This window comes from Salmo salar, chromosome ssa23, assembly GCF_905237065.1.
Source record: "Salmo salar chromosome ssa23, Ssal_v3.1, whole genome shotgun sequence".
In the NCBI taxonomy this organism is placed as follows: Eukaryota; Metazoa; Chordata; class Actinopteri; order Salmoniformes; family Salmonidae; genus Salmo; species Salmo salar.
In genome coordinates this window covers 1,852,657-1,863,618 of record NC_059464.1, presented here as the reverse complement: position 1 = coordinate 1,863,618, position 10,962 = coordinate 1,852,657, and the positions used below count along the sequence as shown (strand labels likewise).

At 41.0% G+C, this 10,962-nt stretch overlaps 1 protein-coding gene across 1 annotated transcript in view; it reads left to right on the top strand.

Moving 5' to 3' along the window:
* Positions 1-739: 739 nt before the first annotated feature.
* Positions 740-10,962, top strand: part of LOC106583924 (ATP-sensitive inward rectifier potassium channel 12-like) — a 36,510-nt gene continuing 26,287 nt past the window's right edge. The window contains exon 1 of the mRNA XM_014168595.2: positions 740-1,430. The gene's annotated coding sequence lies outside the window, so the exon portion shown is untranslated. The remainder of the gene's footprint in view (positions 1,431-10,962) is intronic.

Below are 10,962 nucleotides of genomic sequence, written 5' to 3'. Positions count from 1 at the left end.
ATGCTCGAGAGATTATGATGAATTACTCTGTGAGATCAGGCATGATTTATTAGTCTCTCTCTGTGTGTTGTAGGGACCTATTCTGTCAGTGGAACAATCTACTCCTCATGGTATATAATCCAGACTACCAGTCAGTTGCCTCTCTGGGATTACGACCAGAAACAGCTCTCGTAGCACTGACACACAAACACACCCATGCACACACACACACACACACACACACACACACACACACACACACACACACGCAGACACACACACTTGCAGACACACACACTCACTCTCATACAGCGCTCTCATACAGTGCAACCCCTCGTGTTTGATTACTGTAAGATATTAATAGAACAAGACCACACCACCTTAACCCCAAGACAGTTTTCAAGGTGGTGGCATAACCAAAATGCGCACGCACACATACACAAACAAACATCCACAATCTATGTAAGTTTAAACTGGCAACAAGAAATCAACCAACACATGTATGACTACAGCAACAGGTAGTGCAGGTAATGGACTATTTTTTTTTGTGCATAAACTTATATGTTTTGGAATCTGCAATATTATAATTGTCTATGTATGGTGTTAAGGTCATTGCAAATGTGTGTTCAGTTGTTTGTGTGTAAACTGAGCATCAGGCTGCCTCTCAGTGCCAACGCAGTTCTTCGGGAGCGGACGAGCGCATAGTCTGCAAATGCCAACTACAGTGACACAGACGGAAAGGGAGAGAAAGAAACGGGGGGAGAGAGAGGGGGCAGTGAGCAACAGTGAGTGAGCAAGAGAACTGCAGCAGAACTGGATCAGATAGCAGAGATAGACAGAAAGAAGGGGGGGGGGTGATTGTATGGATTGGACAAGGTTGGGGGAAACGTTGATTCAAACGAGTGGACCCCCTCCAGAGAGGGAGAGATCCCCCCCAAGATTGTTCCGACCGGAATATCATGCTTTTTTTTTTTTTTTTGCATAAAATTAATACCTAGAGAGGTTACCATTGGGGGTTCTGGTCCTTTCCGAAGGGCTACTTCCCTTCCCAATTTTCCCATATACCTATTTCTGAAAACGAGAGCACACAAAGTACCCAGGGCACTTATCGAGTGCATCTTGGTGGAACAGGTGTTTTGTTGTGCAGCGATACGGTCCCTGTCCTGTCACTTCATTGTGATGTGTAGACATTTTCTGAACGGCGAAAGAGACCAGTGATGACCAGGACTGATCGAGATGAAGAACCTCAGAGGGTTTTTCCGGTTCTGCCTCACTCGGATGGAGTGGTTCTACCCATAAAGGATCTGAAGAGAATTAGCCAGAACCCAGCAGAGAACATGCTACAGTTTGGCTAAAGAACCTTAGTGAGCAGAGGGGAGACTGGAAAACCTCTGTACCAGAGCAGTTGGAGAAAGGGAACTTTAACTGGAACAAATAGGGATCATCACAAGGTAAGCAGCTGGATGATCAGACTGGCGTTGATTGACACCTGTAATGGAATTAATTCACCACCTATTTCTTCAACAGCTGTCTAGATGCCGATTAGTTACCCTGAAAATCTGACAACTGACGTTTTGGATGTAGCCTACATTCTCTGTTAAAATAAGTTGTTGTACAGACATACACGTTTATAATCATGTTATGATAAACATGCATATTGTTCTGAGGGCCGTAAAGGGTCAGAGATGAGTCTAAGAGAACAGTATGGATATTCATATCTCTGGTATGGTTTGCTGCGGGCATCCTAGCAACTGTATTGAGCAACCTGCTGTTTATCTGGGACATAACGCATTGAACCTGGGGCAACATGCCAATGCTTAAGCTGTTGTAAAACTTCTGAACCTGCATGGGTCTAATGGGAACACACTGAGACCAATGAGGAGGACAAAGCTTGAATTCATAGTCCCATACAGGTACAGATATCTAGGCTATTAGTAAAGAGTCATTCTCCTCTCACTAAACACTCTAGACTAGACAATTATACTAGGAATTAATGTTTCAAAGGCAATCATTATCAGTAGCTGGAGAAATTCTATTCTTCCTGGGAGAAATGTTTGTATTTTTTGTATCTAGCCAAGTAAAATATATTGAACATTTTATAACATTTTAAAATAATTTCTCCCAGGAACAACATTATTGAATAGTTCTCATTGTTTTGGAGCTGTTTGATCCAAATATTGAGTAAATAACAGTGTATATACTTGTTTTGTTTAGCTCCTTGAAAGATGAATAATCAAAATAAAGTTAATGTATCATACAGTTTTTTCCCCCCACTATTAAAAGCAGAACGATAGCCTACTCATTTGCTATTACTGATATTTTACAAGATTTATTTACAGAATTTCTTTACCAAATATTGTTACTCACTCACCACTATTTCGTTCGATCACTGAAATAAGCAAATGGCTGTCAATTACGTCAGAAGTTGAAATAAGCACCTGAAAATCCCTTGTACCAGCACTATATGCACAATTATGTCCTGTAATACACACGTTTTGAGGTCCAATCATATAGTGCACGCATACTCATAATTGTGTCTATTCCTAGGTGTCAGCTGGTCTGAATGGGGATTCAGTTAAAATCAATGGCTCAACAGAAACAGCCATGCTTCCATTTTAGTCATTTATTGTACTTTTTAGTTTTAGTTGATCATCTGGTAAAAATGTATGATTACTGAATCACTGTATAGACTGAGATCAACAAGGTGGTTTATTTGGAGTGTATCTGAGTCAGGGCAAAACTTACCCCATGAGCTTTTTCTGAATGTCTTTCATTTACAGTGGCATTTGCAATAACACATTGTACATAATGATTACTAGTTCGAATAGACAAGTATTTACTTGACAGGTTTTTCAGATACTCACAAACGTAAGTGGAATTCATTACATACAGCTACAAAATATGAGACCTTCACAGAAGTTAAAATCATTGTGAAATGTCTGTTTCTATTTCATACAATTAACATTTAATGAGTGTGCCACTTCACATTTGACCATATTCAATAGAATTTGTAGGTGGTTTTTTTTGGACAGTTAAATTAGCGTGTGTCCGTTACTGTCTGTCAACACCATCTGACACCCTATCAAGACCTGTGCTGTGCTCTCTTTCCCTCTTAGTCCACAGCAATAGCAGCACACACATGTAAACCCCCTTCCGCCTTTCTCCCTCCCTCCCGTTTCACAGTTTCTGCCCCAAACCTGCCAGTTTCCAACACCAGCCGGCCAGTCACAAGCCTCCGAGCACCTTCTTAACGAACCAATCAGGTTTCTGTGCACGGCGGTGGAAAACCCAATCAATTAGACGATGATGCTATGAACTATGGGCACACCTGGATTGTACAATATTTGGACCCTATTCAGTCCCGCTTTTAATGGGATTCAGCTTATAAAAATTGTGTCATGTTAGTCACATTACACCTAATCTCTTTCCCAGACACTTCTGCCCAAATGCGCGAATGGTCTGGTGGACCAACACATCAAACTTGGCCTTCATTAGTTAGGGTTAGGTTTAAAATAAGTTTAAGAAGATAAACTGTAGAAATGGGCAGGGTTTAGCAATAATTAAGACTTTTGGACTGTTAAGTAGTGACGATGACAAATACTTTACTCCGTAAGGTCACTCCCATAGAAGTCTATGGTCACTCAGATTTGCCAGTTCTTGCTGTGAGATATTACCCCACTCTTCCACCAAGGCACCTGCAAGTTCCAGGACATTTCTGGGGGGAATGGGCCTAGCCCTCACCCACCGATCCAACAGGTCCCAGACATGCTCAATGGGATTGAGATCCGGGCTCTTCGCTGGCCATGGCAGAACACTGACATTCTTTTCTTGCAGGAAATCACGCACAGAACGAGCAGTATGGCTTTTGGCATTGTCATGCTGGAGGGTCATGTCAGGATGAGCCTGCAGGCAGGGTACCACATGAGGGAGGAGGATGTCTTCCCTGTAATGCACAGCGTTGCGATTGCCTGCAATGACAACAAGCTCAGTCCGATGATGCTGTGACACACCGCCCCAGACCATGACGGACCTTCCACCTCCAAATCAATCCCGCTCCAGAGTACATGCCTCGGTGTAACGCTCATTCCTTCAACGATAAACGCGAATCCGACCATCACCCCGGTGAGACATAACCGAGACTCGTCTGTGAAGGTCCTGTCTGGTCCAGCGACGGTGGGTTTGTGCCCATAGGCGACGTTGTTGCCGGTGATGTCTGGTGAGGACCTGCCTTACAACATTCCTACAAGCCCTCAGTCCAACCTCTCAGCCTATTACGGACAATCTGAGCATTGATGGAGGGACTGTGCGTTCCTGGTGTAACTCGGGCAGTTGTTGTTGCCATCCTGTACCTGTCCCGCAGGTGTGATGTTCGGCTGTACCGATCCTGTGCAGGTGTTGTTATACATGGTCTGCCACTGCGAGGACGATCAGCTGTCTGTCCTGTCTCCCTTTAGCTCCGTCTTAGGCGTCTCACAGTACAGACATTGTAATTTATTGCCCTGGCCACATCTGCAGTCCTCGTGCCTCCTTGCAGCATGCCTAAGGCACGTTCACGCAGATGAGCAGGGACCCTGGGCATCTTTCTTTTGGTGTTTTTCAGAGTCAGTAGAAAGGCCTCTTTAGTGTCCTAAGTTTTCAGAACTGTGATCTTAATTGCCTACCGTCTGTAAGCTGTTAGTGTCTTAACCACCGTTCCACATGTGCATGTTCATTAATTGTTTATGGTTCATTGAACAAGCATGGGAAACAGTGTTTAAACCCTTTACAATGAAGATCTGTGCTGTTAATTCGTAAAAATCCAAATATCTTTGAAAGACGGCCTTGAAAAAGGGACGATGCAAAAGGAATGGCAACTTAGTCTGGCTGCACAGCTTATCGTCAAACATACTGTCATTTGAGAAATTGTGACTAAATAAAAATAAACTGTACTATGGAACAAAGATGAATGATAGTAAAAAGCTTTGGAGCACCTTGAATTAAATTTTGTATAAAAAGGCAAACTCAGCTCCATCCTTCATTGAATCAGATGGTTCATTCATCACAAAACCCACTGATATTGCCAACTACTTTGGTGATTTATTTTCATTGACAAGATTAGCAAACTTAGGCATGACATTCCAACAAACTCTGAACCTGCATATCCATTCATAACTGACCAAATTATGAAAGACAAGCATTGTAAGTGTGAAATTGTCTATCAACAACGACAAGCCATCTGGGTCTGACAACTTGAAAGGAAAATTACTGAGGATGATAGAGGACTATATTGCCACTCCAATTTTCCATCTATTCAATCTAAGCCTACAGGAAAGTGTGTGCCCTCAGGCCTGGAGGGAAGTAAAAGTAATTCCGGTACCCAAGAATAGCAAAGCACCCTTTGGTTTGAGCCAGTAATTAGCCTGCTAACAACTCTTAGTAAACTTTTGGAAATAATTTAAATAAACAACCCATAACTCCACCTAGACAACAACATAGGCCTAGGACTATACATCCTTTAAGCAGGGTTCATACAGACATTGGCAAGTCAAATTCAAGGACTTTTTCAAGCACTTGTAATTTTCAAGGACCTCAATGTTTACAATTGAATATATCCTATGATTGTACATATAGTGCCTAATACAGACCCCTCCCCAAATACATGTGTGCCAAGCTTGTAGCGTCATACCCAAGAAATATTGAGGCTGTAATTGCTGCCAAAACAGCTTAAGCAAAGTACTGAGTAAAGGGTCTGAATAATTTTGTAAATGTGGTATGTTTTTTTAATTTTTTATAAATTAGCAAAAATGTCTAAACCTGTTTTAGCTTTGTCATTATGGGGTTTTGTGTGTAGATTATTTTCCCCCCTCATCAATTTAATCAATTTTAGAATAGTGCTGTAACAAAATATGGAAAAAGTCAGTCTGAATACTTTCTGAATGTATTTCCAAACACTGTGGTGACTGCATCATGTTATGGGTATGTTTGTCATTGGCAAGGACTAGGGAGTTTTCTAAGATAAAAATAAATGCAATAGAGCTAAACACAGGCAAAATCCTAGAGGAAAACCTGGCTCAGTCAACAGACACCGGGAGACAAATTCACCTTTCAATAGGACAATAACCTAAAACCAAGGTGAAATATAAACTGGAGTTGCTTAGATGACATTGAATGATGCTGAGTTGCTTAGTTACAGTTTTGACTTAAATCAGCTTGAGAATCTATGGCAAGACTTGAAGATGTGTCTAGCAATGATCAACAATGAACTTCATAGAGCGTGAAGAATTATTTTAAGAATAATGTGCAAATATTGTACAATCCAGGTGTGCAAAGCTCTTAGACTTACCCAGAAAGACTCACAGCTGTAATTGCTGCCAAGTGTGATTCTAATGTATTGACTCGGAGGTGTGAATACTTATGTAAATGAGAATTCTGTATTTAATTTTAAATACATTTGTAAAAATGTCTATACATGTTTCACTTTGTCATTATGGGTTATTGGGTGTAAATGGGTGAGAATAAATCTATTTAATCCATTTTAAAATCAGGTGGCAACAATGTGGGGTATGAATACTTTCTGAAGGCAATGTCTGATTTGTTCTTGTTACCCATTTACCAAAAACTTCTCTTTATGAGGTTTTCGAAAAGCTCCATGGTTGCTGAATCTGTGCTTGAAATGTAATACTTTACTGAGGAACCTTACAGATATTGTATGTATGGGGAACAGAGAAAGGTGTAGTCACTGAAATCAGGTCAACCCCTAATATTAGAGTGAGTCCATATAATTTGTGATTTGTTAAGCCACATTTTACTTCTGAACTAATTTAGACTTGCCTAAACAAAGGGGCTGAATACTTATGCTACGACTATTTTTGTCATTTAATTTGTATTAATATGTAAACATTTGTAGAATTTTATTTTCACTTTGACATTATGTAGTATTTTGTGTAGATCAATTGGGGAAAAAAACGTACAAAATCCGTTTCAGTCCCACTTTGTAACGCAACAAAATGTGAAAGACGTTCAAAGGGGTACACTCTTAGAAAATAAAGTGCTATCTAGAACCTAAAAGGGTTCTTCTGCTGTCCCATAGGAGAACCCTTTGAAGAACCTTCTTTGAGTTCCATGTAGAACCCTTTCCATACAGGGTTCTACATGGAACCAAAAAGTGTTCTCCAGTGGTGACAGCCAAACTCTTTTGGAACCCTTTATTCTGAAAGTGTAGGCACTGTAGATATGTACATCAGAACTCGCTTTTGTCAAAGACACAACATGTTAACGTACCATTCCACCTACGCAATGATGGTAGGATGGGAGGCAGGGATGCATAGGAGTAATGTTCACTTAACACTTTACTTAATTAAGGGATGGTATTTATAACACCTTAATTGCACATTTGAGTGTTGCCACAGCTTTGTTAATTACGCATTCATTCAACATCAGTATAATTTCTAACATCACAGCTTTTTGAACATTCATTTATTCTATATTTATTTTACTGCGATGAAAGGGGTGAGTTTATTTTGGCATCTTCTATCCAGCCATAATATAATAGATTTACATTGACAAGAATGTTGTCACGAAGGAAAGGTGTAATGAGACGTTCACTGATGTTGAATGTATGCAGTAATCATGAACCAGAGTTATACTGTTAGCACTGAGACATTGTGACCTAGTAGGAAGTCTCCTTCTGATAAGCTTTCCAGTAAATCATTAAAAACAATCAAGCAACCCAGAAAAGTGTTAAAGATGATTAACATATGCAGCCTGAGAAACAAGGTGTATGAAGTCAATAACTTGTTTGTAAAAGATGACATTCATATTCTGACTCTCTGAAACTCACTTAGATAATACCTTTGATACAGTGGTAACAATACATGGTTATAACATCTACCGAAAAGACAAATACCAACAGGGGCGGTGTTGCAGTCTATATTCAGAACCACATTCCTGTAAAGCTTAGAGATGATGTCACGTCCTGGCCAGTATAAGGGTTAATTGTTATTGTAGTTTGGTCAGGACGTGGCAGAGGGTATTTGTTTTATGTGGTTCAGGGTGGTGTGTTAGTTAGGAGGGTGTTTGATTTATTATTTCCGGGTTTTGAGTTATGGTCTATGTTTATGTATTTCTATGTGTAGTCTAGTGAGTGTGTTTCTATGTTGAGTTAATTGGGGTGGACTTCCAATTGAAGGCAGCTGTTTGGTGTTGCCTTTGATTGGAAGTCCTATATTAGTTGGGTGTGTTTGTCTTGTATTTGTGGGAGATTGTTTTTGCACTGCGTATGTATAGCCTGCAAAACTGTCATTTGTCGTGCTTATTGTTTTCTTGTTTTTTCGTGTTCAACGTTCGTTAATAAATTAAGAAAATGAACACCAACTGCTGCATATTGGTCCACCTTTTCAGACGACGATTTCGCTATATCATCGGATGATGAAGAAAATCGTGACAGATGAGCTCATGTTAAATATTGTTGAAGTAATATGGCTACAGGTTCATCTGCCACGCCCATTCTGATGGGAAGCTGCTATAGACCACCGAGTGCTAACAGTCAGTATCTGGACAATGTGTGAAATGCTTGATAATGTGTTGGCACTGTAGATATGAGATTGCAGTTGGTGCTGAGAGAAGGTCGCCCCGCTTTGAGTCCTTAGGAAACTATGCAGTATTTAGTTTTTTTTAATGTATTATTTCTTACATTGTTAGCCCAGAAAACCTTAAGTGTTATTACATTCAACCGGGAAGAACTATTGGGTATAAGAGCGACGTCAACATTACGAGCAGGAATACGACTTTCCCGAAGTGGATCCTTTGTTCGGACCTCCACCCAGGACATTGGATCTAATCCCAGAGGCCTAACCAAAACAACGTCGCCGCAGGAGAGGTAGATGGAGAGGCCTCCTGGTTAGACTTCGAAGGCGTGCCACTTCCGAGCATATTACTTATATCCAGTCTCTAGACAACAAGCTGGACGAAATTAGGGAAAGGGTTGCCTTCCAGAGAGACATCAGAGATTGTAACATTCTCTGTTTCACGGAAACATGGCTCTCTCGGGATACGTTGTCAGAGTCGGTACAGCCACCGGGTTTCTTCATGTGTTGCGCCGACAGAAACAAACCTCTCTGGTAAGAAGGGCGGAGGTGTATGCTTCATGATTAACGACTAATGGTGTAAACATAACATACAGGATCTCAAGTCCTTTTGTTCACCTGACATAGAATTCCTTACAATCAAATGCCGACCACATTATCTCCCAAGAGAATTCTCTTCGATATAGTCACAGCCGTGGATATCCCCCACCAAGCAGATATCGCGACAGCCCTCAATGAACTTCACTGGACTCTGTAAACTGGAAACCATACATCCTGAGGCTGAATTTATTGTAGCTGGGGATTTTAACAAAGATCATTTGAGAACAAGGCTCCCTAAATTCTACCAGCACATTGACTGTAGCACCCGCGCGGGCAATACACTGGACCACCGCTACTCTAACTTCCGTGATGCATACAAGGCTCTTCCCTGCCCTCCCTTCAGCAAATCCGACTCCATCTTGCTCCCACTATACAGTGGTTCGTCCTTTAAAAGTTGCAGCGTACTGCGTCGCAGCTTACATGGAGCTACATGGTTATTTAAGTGTGAACCACAGGTACCATTTGGTGCTAGTTTGACCACCAGAGGGCATCTTTGAGAAGCATTTAATAGCCTTCAATCGTGTCTGTACAAGAGAATGCAGGAACGCGGGAGACCGGGGTTCAATTCCCCGAAGGGGAGGAAGGAGTAGGCTGTCCTTGTAAATAAGATTTTGTTCTTAACTGACTTCTACACCCTAATTTTCGAATTCTAGTCTAGCCAATACCAAAACAGAGATTCAGTGAATATAAAAATCTCATTGATTTATCAAGACCCCATGCTTGTCTCAGAGCAGCGTGAAACGGTGCTAAAATAGTTGTAGGCTATTGCTTCAAGTCCTATTGCTTCTCACATCAATATGCTCTTTAAATAAATAAGAACTACATGACTTATGACTGCATGAATTATACTTCTGACAGATATTTCAATGTCACTACTCTTTGTACTTGTTATATTGCTAAATGTCCAGTGAGTGATGTCCAGAAATCAATTTTACTGTCCCAATCTTTTGTATTGACATCTCGGTTTTCTTTGAAGTCGGAGAATAGGAAATTCATCCAATCATCCTCCTCCAACTCAGGTGGCAACGTTACTTCAGTAGACATTTCTCAACACTAGTGAGACTCATGTCGACTACGGTGGGCCTACAGTATATCAAAATATGACGTGACTCGCCACCAATAATTACATAGAGGGTTGGAGGATTCTAAATTATCACTAAAAGCCACCTCATGGCCCTCCCGGTGGCGGCTGGCACAGCTATCGAACCTACATCTGTAGCAACGCATTTTGCACACCGGAGCCCCCACCCACAAAGTATCAAAATACAGAGAGGTGTTGGTAAAGATATTGTCCTTGTAATGATGGGGCGGTGAGTCGGAAGCAGGTGCAACGTTTTAATCAAACAACAAACCCAACACTAACAAGGCAGAATGCCAATACACAAGAACAATACCAACTGGTGAGTGAACATGGGAGAGTGACATATAAAGGGGAGGAAATGATGAAAGTAATTGAGTCCAGGTGTGAATCATAATGATTAACAGGTGGGCATAATGATGAATCCCAGGGCCGGTGGTTAGTACTCTGGCGACGTCGTACGCCGGAGGGGAGGAGCAGGAGCAGACGTGACAGTCCTGCTAATAGCCCATCATTGGCTATTATAATACTGCACATGGTGTCCAGGTCAGGATAACCAAAACATTTCTTTATTAAAGACTATCAGAAAGAATGTTGGTACTTCCAAAGCCATGAATGAGTGAGTCACTCAGCTTTATGTAGGTGCCGTTGATAATATATGATATTTTGGAGGTTATTTCATTTTTTTAAAAACGTAAGAGCGATTGTAATCTGAATAAAGGCCAAAATAATATTTGTAAA